This window comes from Egretta garzetta, unplaced genomic scaffold (genome assembly GCF_000687185.1).
Source record: "Egretta garzetta isolate BGI_Z169 unplaced genomic scaffold, ASM68718v1 scaffold56, whole genome shotgun sequence".
In the NCBI taxonomy this organism is placed as follows: domain Eukaryota; kingdom Metazoa; phylum Chordata; class Aves; order Pelecaniformes; family Ardeidae; genus Egretta; species Egretta garzetta.
The window spans coordinates 11,156,120-11,168,678 of NW_009260182.1; the positions used below are offsets into that span (position 1 = coordinate 11,156,120).

Sequence of the window (12,559 nt, forward strand, 5' to 3'; positions counted from 1 at the left end):
GACAAATGCTTGCTAATATGATCTTGTGATGGTTGGCTTTCTGAGAAGTAATAGAGCAATGCAGCTATCTGCCTGTTTGAGTGTAATTGCTTTAGGCACTGGCAAAGGTTATCTGCTAAACTGAAGCTGTGTGCATGTTCCCTGGTTTTCTGGTCCATGTTGCAAAAGTTGAAGGTGTGAAGATTGCAGAAAATGTTAGCAGAAGTAATAGTTCACAATTTCTTTCTTAAATCTGTAAGGTAAACAGTGATTTCCAGCTGTTTTCTTTTGAGTCTCCAAATAGCTCCATAAGGTATGCTAAAATAAACCCCAAAACAAAAGTCTGAGAGCTGTTGCATGCTGCTAAATTACTTTTAAGAAGGTGTCCCATATTACTAAAAGAGATCTGATATTGCATAAAGTAGCTTAGAATTCAGAGGTAAAACTGCACGTTAAGTACAAGTATTAGCATCAAAGCATCTGTAATGAAAGCCACTCCACTTCAAGTTAATTATGTTAAAGTATGAGAGAAAGCTAAGGTAGCACACTGTGCATTTGCTGAGCAGTAAGTCTCTACAGCAGTGAACTCGGTTTAAAGAAATGCAAGTGGGTACAAATATCATTTGTTTATGTGCTTACAATAAACAGAAAGAAACCCCTTCTCTCTTTTCAGAAACTTTTTCACTAAAAGGACAAAGGAACTCAAACCTGCTGTCCAAAGCGCTCCTGGTTGGAAGTTGTTTGGTAAAGTCCCACCCAGGGAAAACCTTCCGAAAGATTCCAAAATTATTCAGCAGGTGAGTAAACATTGTGCAACTCTAGGTACAAAACTTGTAAAAATTAATGTATAGATATTACAGTTCTCTGCTGTTACTGTGCAACCATGGAGTGCTCTGGGAAGGCTCTTTTGGAGCTTACTAAGTTACTAAGAAGGAATTTGAGTTTTATGATTATATCATACATTCTTCAGTACATCTCAGTGCTTATAAAAAGGTGATACATGTTCAAAAAGTGTTTAAGCTGTTAAGGTGAAAACATAAGAACTTGTATTAATAATTCCTGTAAAATTTTGCCTCCTTTAACATGATATGGTAAAGTGATAGTGAAATACTCTAGGCTTCCTTTATGAAGTTCAGTTCTGAGTTACTTTTGCCTATTTTGTGCAATAAAACCATAATCATACTTGCATATTCAGTTTTTCTTCAAACTAGATATTAATCTAGTAAAATTTATCCTCTTAAAACATTCTTGGATGTTCTAGTGGTACAAAAAATGATTTAGTTTAATTTTTTTTTTTTTAATCTAACTCATCTTTCCATAGTCGTCCTTGCCTGGAAGACTTGCTATCTGGGTAACTTCTGACAAATTGCTTAGAATTCTGAAACATGGGGTCTTGTTTCATTTGGACTTTTAATGTCATTCAAGGTTTTGGTTTTTTTTTTTTTTTCAAAATAGTACTGTAAGTTGAACTTGTTTTGAAGTTACTGGGGTACTACAGAAAGGTAATTCTGATTTCCGTCCCCTGATACCAAGTGGCACTTCCATATGTTCGTTCCTGTGGAATCTGTCTTTAATTTGGTGAAATAATACCAAAATTGTATAGTCCTCAAGGATGAGTAATGAGTAATGTACATTAACGTATTAACTTAATGTTAACATGCAATCCCGAGGCTGAAAGTTTTGCTGACCTAAGAAATGTGAATGTCCCTTGTGTTGGTGCGAACAGTAACTTGAATCTCTCCAGAGCTGCTTTCTCTTTGTCTCCTTTCTCAAATTCCGTATAAGCTGATGTGTTTGGCAGGTGCAAATGGCTGTGAATGAAGCCACCTTCTAGAGAGCGCTTCGTGGCGAAGCGAGCCTTTTGGGAGCAGCTACAGTGAAAAATGAGAGGTTCTTTTTGAAGGACTTCAATGTAATGGGACTTGTCACATAACGAAATGTTGTTGGAAAATGATGAGATTGCAGCAAGTGCTATTTACTCAGACACAAACTGGGTGCTCTTTCAATGTTTTCAAATACAATTTTCCTTATTTAAATGCTTTCCCTTTGGGAGAAAGAGAGAGCGAGCAAGTGTTCTTTCTTAGCTTACTTGCAGATGAATACTGTTGTCCTTGTGCTATGAAAATCCTATGGTAAAAATCCAGATATGTCTTCCATCCTGAGAAACGGAGAGTGTGTACAATGCTACCAGTCATCTGCTTCCTGTTTTCCAGTAATGAAGACATTCATCCCGGAGACCAAGTCATAATCTGCAGAAATAGTCTTATTTTCTTATCCTGCTGTCCTTCAGTGATTGTTTTTCTTTTAAGCTGTAGTATTCCCTTTTTTTTTTAACTGAAGTGGCAGAAAAGCAAATATATTAAAACAATGTATTGTCTTTAAACATGATTGAGTTGGTCCTAGCCTCTAGTCACATGGCTTGTGTTATAATGGTTGCCAGATTAGGGTCACTATTGGATTTATATAATCTTGGGTAGTGTGTCAGTAATAGCTAATATTTTTAGCTTCTAATTTAGCTAAAGCAGCATGATCTTTAAATAAAGCATTATGAGCTAAGATATACAGTTATCAATGGGGGATCCAGATTGATGGTATATTCTGCACAGAGTTAGATCTACAATAACTGAGAAAAATTGATTCTTAAATTGAGAGGTGACCCCTAATGTCTCCATATTTAACATATGTCAAATGTCTTGCATGTGTGTTTACAATTTGCACTATAGGTCCTTGTGCATATGCCTTTGAAGAAAAGCCAGTGGTTTCCTTTCTCAAAAATGTTCAAATTTGCTGTGGATTAGAATGAACATAGGCACACTTGGTTATTGAAGATCAGTAGAAAATAGTATCACTTTTGACTGGCTGACTGAAGTCCCTAAACTAAATTTCTCAATATTACAAGAGATTAGTGAAAAGAATATAGGCAAGAATGCAGCTATGAGGCCTTTAAGAAGTTGATGGAAATATGGTTAAAGCTTAATACCTTCCGTTGACAAGTAGTTCTGTGAACCTGGCAGAATACTTCATATCCTACGTGGAACATCTCTACAGACTTCCACATTAACTTTCTAAATTGAAGTCAAGGGATCAAGTGTGATCTGAAATATAGAACCTGCTTTTCTTTCTCCAATTTTTTAGCCATCTGTGGTCAGAACAGTGGCTACTCACTGTTTACAAACTTTTGTAAAACGAATTTCTGGGTGTAAGATTATGCAGGTAGAATGGGCTTAAGCTGTAGGCAAGCTCCCTGTGAGGGAGTTTATTTTTAGCAACAAGTCTTGCCGTTCCTGAACAGCTATGGCATTCTGTGTGGTGGAACACAAAGTTTCTGATGCCAGTGGCCAGCTTTGGGAGGGTGCAAATAAACCCTTGGTTAAGGAAACTCGGTAATGAGTTGGCATCCTTCAGATGGAAAACGAGATCTTAGGAAGCCCTTTTGCAGCAAAAATTAACTCATGACAGGAAAAGCTTTGCAATTAATAGAAGGAAGAAGTCTTTTGGGTAAGGGCAATACTTATATCAAAGGTTTATGGCAATATTATGAAGCTTAAAGGAGTTTCCTATTAGTAAAACAAGAAAAAAAAATGCATCACAGTAGATTTACAGTGGAAAGGATGGTAGAGCTCACATGCCCTGTTTCCATTCTGGAAGCCTCCTGTGTTATCTTTGTTTTGGTAAGGATGATGTAGTAAATTGATACTACATTTAAATGAATGCTTGTGGCTCCCAGGCACTGTCTATCAAGGAGACATTGCTATGTATGTCTCTGCAGGGAAGTTGGGTAGTGATTCTAATATCTTGAATAACTTCCAAGAAAATCTGGAAACTTAATTTGGGATACTGTTTCAGCCTTTTTTTTCAGACGACGATGCTAGCCAGCTCTGCCTTCAGAGACCGTCTAATGAATATTACTGTAAATAATTTCTTTGCAAGTTTCTTAGCATATGTAGAAGATGATAAATGTTTTTGTCAAAAAGCAACCTGCAGGGCTTGCCTGGCTGGGGAGATGGCAGAGCCCCCTGCAGCCGCGCTGCCATCCGCACGCTCTGGGCGAGATGCTCTCGCTCGAGCTGGGTCAGAGGTGGGAAGTTCTTGGCAGCTGCATCCCTGCTCACAGCTGCTGGCACGCTCGCCTCTCCTTGGATTTAGAGCTGCCCAAGCAGGATGTGATTGAGGCCAACTCTTTTGCTGGACATCTCCCTCCTCTGGGCTTCCTTCCTTCACTGTTTTTTAAAAAGGGAAAATAGCAACTCCTCAGGACTGCAAATGTCCAACGCGTTTGATGGTTTTAGGAAGTGTGCTTTTTTTCATGAACTGCAGCTAATAAAACTGGCTATTATAAGAAGTATGTGGTCATTAATGATCAGTCTGGTATATTCTTTTCGGTCTGTACAGAAATCTGCTTTAAATTAGACTGGCAAAATATTTTAACATAGAAGCATTTAAAGCAGAAACCGACCTGTGGGCTGATGTGTAACATTTTGGTGTATATTGACTGAAGTGCAAGTTCTGCTTAAAAATGCAAGCTCTATTTCATTGTTTTGTGCTTATCGTGAAAGAAAAGAGCTTTTAAGCTACGATCAAAATGATTCTGAATATCAAGTCTTTAAGTTTAGCTCTTGCTTTTTATTAAAGCAGTCTTGAATGCTTTTTATTAATTTGTTTAAAGCAGCATGGTGACTTTTTCCTAATATGCCCGAATTAAAGAAAACTCAGGATATGGAAATACATACTGTGAGATAAAGAAAAATAAAACGTACCCCAAATTCACTTTATAACCAGTTTTAACAAAGTACTGCCAGAGACAGCCTTAAATGGGGGGCGAAGTTTCTTTTCTGTTTAAATCTGACAAACCATGAAAAGCTTGCAGTGGTGTAGAAATGATTGCTTATTCAGAAGTGAAGTAAAGCCCATCTTTTCCAAAACCTGTCACCTTGTGTACAAAATGGAAGGTATTAATTTTAGACAGTCCGTTAAATACTAACTCTGGTTTTGATGACTTGGTCACTGTCCTACAACTAACCTCTGAAAATATTATTTTTGGGTGGCTCTGAAATATTAAAAAAAACCAAACTGTACTTGAGGTCTAAAAAACAGTGCCTTCACTCGCATATTTTTCTGGTGTCGTTATCTGCAGTCTGAAATCTAACAGAGAAATTGCGTTCACGGAATCAGTGCAACTCCCATGGTCTCCCAGGGACAAGAGTTGTCAGAGGTTTCTCTTCAGAGGAACAGATGCGTTTTGAATCAGTTTTGATACAACTCAGAACTTCTAACTTGCAGTATTAACTCTTTGTCCAGTCTTTGTTTTTTCAGTTTAATGATGCATGAAGCTCCTAATGCTTAAAAAGTATATATGGCATGTTTGTCAACAAATTTAAGGGTTTGAATATCTGAAAGTAGGTAAATACAGTGCTAGATGCTTTTTCATAGGAGTGGTTCTTAAGCAGATAGTTACCTAGGTCGAGGTCACATTGGCTCATCTTACACTACCACTGGAGAGGAAAGGAAGGCAAGACTTCTGCCTGTTTAGCAGATGTAGGTAGAAATACGTTGGTAATCAATTGCCTTGAAACCAGCATAGACAATAAATGGGGGTACTGGGTCTTGCAAGGATCATGTAACACCTGAATAACAATTTGTCTACTAGCAGCGGTGAGAAGGCTGCGATGGTTTTCTTTGTAGACATTGTAGTGGTCAGATTCTCAAGAAATGTCCGTCATCCTTCCAAAGTCACACAGTGTAATCAGTAAAACGCTATGCCAGAGGTAAAAAAGTGTTATGTTGAAGTCTTTCAAAGACATTCCCCAGCATTTTAGACTTTTGCAATTATTATCTTGTCAGTAAAATGGTAACAAAACTGGTAGGACCTCAGTGATGCAAATGTGTCTCCTTCTGCTTGTATATATGACATAAAATACAGTTCAGCTCCTAGTACCAGAGCTTACCCAGCTGCTTGGACAAGGAAAACTTGTCAAGGAGACCTTCTCATGATATCAGTGCTATGTTGCTGGCACAAATGTATCGTCAGGGGAGTACTCTGCTGTGAGTGTGGGACTAGTATTTTCAAATACTGCAGAGGTGTTGACTTTTCTGTTGTGTGTTCTTCTGATTTGCTTGGGGTTTTTTTAAGAAAAAGTCTTAGGTTAACTATGACAAGTATTGAAGCAAACTTCCTCTTCCTAAAGTTTGAAAAAGAAAGCATAAGCATTCTATGTCTTTTCATTTCTGTCCTTGGAAGTTGCTGGGGTTTGGGGAAACAAAGGATATAGGAACAATCCCAAGGTAATAAAAATGGGAGAACTTTTTTACTTTGATTTAGTGGTACACCAGATTTTTTTGGTCTTAAAAGTAATGGCTATGTCTTGTCCACCCCCCTTTAAGTTTGGCTCTTCCATTGGAAAACCAGCTTTGACTTTTGAATGGAAACGAGCAGGCTGCAGTTGTACAGGGTCTCCTGTAGTCGGGCGTGCTTTTGTCCAATTGCCTTGCTGCAGTGTGGTTTGAAGGGTTTCATATTGCTGCTTAGAATCTTATTGTCACTTACGTGGCTGTTCCTCAAAGGCTTACAAATGTATCCTAGTTCTCATCATCTCACCAGTGAGGCTGAGGTGTAGTTCACTTCTGAGCTTTCTATTTAGAAATACTAATTACAACATGGTAGAGGGGGAAGGTGGGGGACTTAAAGGCCTGCTCTAAGTCACTGTGCTATTTAATGACATTTTCTCTTGTTAAATAGCAAACCCCAAACACTTAATGAGAAAGTTCTGTTTGAAAGTTACCCTACTATTTTGTTTCCCGCCAAATGCTTATCCGAGTCCAGTTATGTTTCTTTTCCCTTTCTCCACCGTGTGAGTACTATTCTTGAGTATTAATTTGAAGCTTTAAAGCTAACTGGCTTACAGGTGAAGATCTAGTTGGGTGTGAGATGCAATCTAACATGAGCTGAATGAAGGCGAGGTCTTCAAGATTCATTTTCAGAGCAAACTGTTTCTGTTTTCTTGTGTCAGCCTATAGACAATGTTTTGTTCTTTCCTTTTTAACAGCATATCTTCCAAGGGTAGTGTTTAAAAACGTGTAACTTTTATGGGTGATGTAGACTAGGGAGACAGTGTATCGGGGAACACCTTTTGTCACGCACCTGAGAAGTGCCCTGGAAAAAGATCTCCCTTCAGGCAAAGGTGCTGGTTGTATAAAATATAAAACATCAGTTAAAGCAGAAAAACAGTCCAAAGGACTTCTGTACACATCTTGCACAAGTGGGCAGTCTTTGTATGTGATTTTGTCTATTTTGAGGGCTGGAGAAGGAGGAACAGCCACATCTATGTTTCTTCAAACATGGCGTATGAATACATGTGAATTTAAATTTTGGCTTGCATGTTGCTATATTGTAATGGTCTTTTCCTTCATTTATTCACTAAGGCTTTGCTTCTGTTTTTCTCATTAGGATGACAGTTCTGGCAGTCTTGCATCAATATCTGCTCTCAGTCTATTAAACACGGGGGTATGAAATTTAATATATATATTCTTTCTAGTTGTATTCAATGCCATGCATGGGACTATGTAGCGCTCATTAAAATAGAACAAACATCACATTATCACAGTAGCATGAATTTTTTTATGGCACTAACCATCAACTCATTAGATACCATTAGTAAAATAAATAAACTTCACATATGAATCTCACTAACAACTTAAAGTGATAGAGTATTATTGTTTATTATTGTTTATATTGCATGTTCTTGAATAGAAGGAAATAGGTAATGCTAGAGCTTGACGGTAAATTACGTTCTATATTTGCTGTGCCTCCTTGCTTAACGGTAAAAGTTGTCAAAAGGCGTAATTTGTAATATTTTTGAGCACCTTGTATTAGCTTTGAAAATTGATATCCTAGAATCGTGGGGTTTTTTTGCCCTGTCACTAAGTCACACGAGCTATTAGCAGTGGCAGTTCAGAACTCCAGATGCTTTCAATCACCGTTTCAAATATGAAACTGGAAACCTAGAAATGTGTAGCTATTGAAGCTTTTGTTATACGCTGTTATGTCTTCTACTTGCTGTGACCGGTATCTTTCTGAAATTGGTCCAATGCACATGCCTGTTACTTTGAAAACTTTTAATGTAATCCCACACCCTGTGTTAAACCAGAACAGCACGAGTTAGGTTTTTAGTTCTGTGGATCTGTTACTCTGGCTTTGTGAAATAAAGCAGTAAGGTGACTGCGAGTTGCTGTGTGATGCCTGGGGTTCATGTTACATGGTCCAGCCGCTCTCAGCTCTTCTCCAGTGGGCACAGAAGCCCCTGGCTTCTCCGTGCTTTTCTGGAAACAACAAAAGGTGAAACTTCATGCAACTTGTTAAATACGCAATTGAGGAAAAAATCATGTAAATGAACAATTGAAGCTGGATGGCATTGCTTTGGAAGGTTGACCTGGAAACTATTCAGTGTCTGTTTGGTTGTTCTCTTGTACTATGTGATGATTAGTGCTTTTCCCTCCTTCCATATAGGTTCTTCCTATATCACCTGCAAGTTAGGAAAGAATGTGCTGTTCTGTCTGTCCTGATAGCATCTGGCATTCTTCATCCAGGGAAGATGTCTAGTTTGACTCACAGAATTTTTCAGTGACATCTACTCTTGCTATAAGCACTTCTTTGTTTTTAATCACCTTGTAACCAGTTCTAGGTCAGCAATCTTAACATTTAACCTGGGACACACACACACGGTGACATAGGAGGGAATCCTTATGCATTAGCAGAAATTCTTCTTGCATAAATTTTCTATTAGTTTTGTTAAAGTGATGCAGATGGGTGCCCTCCTAAGAGATTCTGTTAAATCTTCCATTCTTGGATGATCAATTCTGCTTGAAATGAAGGGAAATAATCTTCCTGATGATATTTCTAGTTAGCTGTACAGCATTGTGAAAATAATCATGCAGATGTTTTTAAAGGCCCATCTGCAGAATATATGGCAATCCCCATGGTTTCCTCAACAGAAGTCATGGTTGATTCAGTATCAGGTCGTTTCAGTATCAGGCTTAGAATTTTGGGGGAGTAAAGCATGTTAAAAGAAACTGTAATACGCAGGGAACGTGCTTTGTTTAATTGGAGCGTTAGTATGCCTTCACATCTACTTTAAATAGGGGCAATACTTAAGATAGTGGAAGTTAATTCAGTGTTGCCTAGCAGGTCACTTTCTCCCCCAGTATACATAAAACTTAATTGGCTCTGTGGGGCTTAATCTGCATAATTGGTACTTTCAGGACTGTGAGGACTTTCACAATCCTTGTAATCCAAGGCTTTTATTGTTCATTTCTAGGCATTCAGCTTTTGTTGTTGGATCCTAGAGCGGTCAAAACTTATCCCTGCAAGAAGCATATTAAATTTTATGGTCAATATTTATTCCTTTAAAGCTCTACAGTTTGGGTATTGTAGATGCAAGCTTGTCTTCTAGAATTGAATCATTATGTGCACACTTAGTTAAATCCTTTATCCCCACAAGCATACCCTGCTTATGGTTAACTAATGCTTTTGGAATGCTATGATGCAGCTGGTTTTCCTTTCTGTAAGTTAGTTTGCTTAGATGCTGGAAGAAGCAGCCATGGGCAATTATGTATATGTTACACTGCAATCCAGTATTGTTCAGCAATATCTAAAATAGCTCTGGCTGGTCCAGCTCTCCTATGCCTGAGGAAGGAAGACAGAAACTTCAGTTTTCCATGGAGATATAAAAAAGGTGCAGGCAATAAAGACCTGTGCAGGTTTATTATTTTTCTTTTGTTTAAAACCCCAGTTGGGTTTTTTGTTGTTGTTTTGGGGGGGTTTGTTTGGGTTTTTTGTTGTTTTTTTTCTAAAGAAGTTACAATTTGAGATATCATTATCTTCTTAAGCACAAAGGCAAAAGACTTTTTTTTTTTTTCCCAGCCCCATTTAAGTGTTATCTGTCTGTAGGTTAATAGGCTTATCTATACTTCTATAGGAATAAATACCGGAAATACAAGTCCCTCCACATATCAAAGTGCTCTTAAATATATTATCACAGTGGTTTTCAGGAAAAACATGCTTTTAGCCTGTTAACAGGTTTATTATTGGCAGTAGATGAGAGGATGCAGTTCCACCCTTAATAAGGAGATAGCTATTCTTTCTGTTAAAGCTGAGATTTGTTTTTCTTCACCATTTTGGGATGGTGAAATGCTCCATATCTTTTAAGAAACACCAGATATGCTGCAATAAAGAGTTTTTTAATAGCATTCCTCAAACTACTGAAGCCATACATGTGACAATTTCAAAATAATTTTTTTTGTAGAAACAGATCTTACATAGTGTTGAATTTAGTTATCAACTGTTCTATCCTCTGGCATATGCCCTCCATGTTAAGCATTTGACAAGACATTTGACTGTAAATCAGATTTTTACCTTGTTATGGAAGAGTATTAGCTCACATCTTCTGAAGCGAAATTGTATGTCAGCTCAAGCTTTTAATCCCGTGCCAAGGATTTTAGATTCTGCATCAAACGCATGGTTAAGGCTACTGGGATTCTTTACATCTAGTTATACAAAGTATTCCAGAAAAAATGGATATTTTAGTTGCACAAACTAATTAGTTCCATGCATGTCTGATGGTTCTGGGATCTAATTTTCAAAGAAGTTTCCTAGAGCACAGGTTTCTTGAGGATGAAGCATCTTCCATTGGGAAGTTCTGATTCTTTGGAATATATCTTAGGGAATGACAGTTTGAGCTTGAAGCTATTTTGGTCTCTGCTTTGACTCTTTCTAGTAACGCTTACAGTTTTCCCTCTCTGTGCACACATTCTTTTCTTGCAAAAACCAACTGTTTGTAAAGCGTACTTACTTCCAGAAACACAGTTGGGTGATGAGTTCTGCCTTTTGTGGAAATCCCTGTTGAAAATTTTTTTTTTTTTGTGGGGTTATTTTTTTTCCTTTCTCTATTGCTTTGGAAATAGTATATCAGTTCTTAGCATGTATGACAGCCAGAAGCACTAGCACCAGTCAAATGTGTTGCTTGTAATAAAAGGGTGAGAGTGGCTTCATTTCCAGTGCCCATCTTGCAATGCTTTTTCTGTTTAACTAGCATACAAATTAGATGCGTAGGAATGTTGAAAAGGTTGGTACTGTTTGAGCTTCCTCTTTTCTGACCACTACGTGAACTTGATTATGTGGCTCCTGTTACAAAGTTCTGGAACATGTGAAAGTAAATAAGAGCTTCTACAAAGAATATGAGGGATGGCATTGCTACTGTACTGCAGCCTGGACGCTGACCTCCGGGTGCTATCACGGGATGCATTCCTCGCCTAACAATATGCTGGGGTAGCCTGAGGTGTAAAGGATGTCAGGCGTGCCTATAATGCCTCTATGGTTTTTAATAAAATGAAATAATTTTAAGCTTAAGAATATGTACATTCATTCATACAGCGAATGTTGGCTTTCTGATTTTTTTTTCTCGTACTCATGTGAACTACAATAGAATTCCACTAATCTATGTCCAGATGTTCAAGATACTTTTTTGAATGTGCCAAATGATGTTGAATGCATATTATTTTCAATCAAAGGTTGTCTTGGGAATTACCTTTCAGGAGAAGAATATGTTCTAGGAAGCTTGTATAACCACTGTTTTTGGCCAGAGACTTAGAAATATTTAGAACTAAGTTGTATTTAAGAACAGTTGGCTAGTAACTCTTAAGTCATTGTGTGTACAAAGCATTAGGTGTTTAGTGTGAATGTATGTATAAATGATGATAGCAAACAGTTGCTTGCTCTTTTCTTTACAAGGTGCATGTTTGGGCTTTTCTTGAAGACCGAAAAGCAACAGAGCTGCTCCTCTAGTTGAAATAGTAGGCTGATGCTAAGAGATTTGTGCTTGTCTTCCCAGGGCGCTAACAAAAGGAGGTATTTGGTATGCTGCCATGGGGCAGCGTGTGGTACAGTGGTTAAAGGGGGGATAGCTGGAAGAATAGCTGAAGACTTGGCGGGGTGGAAACCACTTCAAAAGATGCTGAGAATGTTTCAAAGCCATTCTTTGGCTTGTTTTGTGGAGGTGCGGTCACCTTTTTTCATCAGTTAAACTATTGTTCTGACTCCCACAAACTAGAAAAAGAGAAGGGTAAGAATTCCAGAAAACTCCTCAGGATCTGAAATGTATAGTGGCATATAATGCAGCTGGCCTTACCACTGCAAAAACGCCTGATCTCTGATGCTCACAGGCTGGGCTTGGTTAGTACTTGTACGGGAAACCACTTGGGAATACCGGATGCTGTAGCCTCTGGCTAGCAAGAGTGGAGTCTCCATCCTTGCTGATATTAAAAATCTGGCTGAACAAGGCCCTGTGCAACCTTCAGTTCCTTCAGAGACATGTATTTCACCTTGTTTTGAGCAGGGAGGCTGGACTAGATGATCTCCAGAGGTCCCTTCCAACCTCAATCATTCTGTGATAGCATCCTCTTGAGACGAGATTAACATGACTTCACTGAGATTATACTTTTCGGATCATTTAATGCATTATGCCCTATGTGGAAGAACAAAAATTTTGTTAGAGATCATTAAAATGGATAGGGTAAGGAGGCTGTTGAG

At 38.2% G+C, this 12,559-nt stretch overlaps 1 protein-coding gene across 2 annotated transcripts in view; it reads left to right on the forward strand.

Annotated features, from left to right (window-relative positions):
• Positions 1-696: 696 nt before the first annotated feature.
• The window catches only part of TBC1D12 (TBC1 domain family member 12), a 28,641-nt gene continuing 16,778 nt past the window's right edge, over positions 697-12,559 (forward strand). The window contains exon 1 of one of the 2 annotated variants that reach the window (XM_035897332.1): positions 697-776. The gene's annotated coding sequence lies outside the window, so the exon portion shown is untranslated. The remainder of the gene's footprint in view (positions 777-12,559) is intronic. The other variant, XM_035897333.1, reaches the window with a different exon arrangement.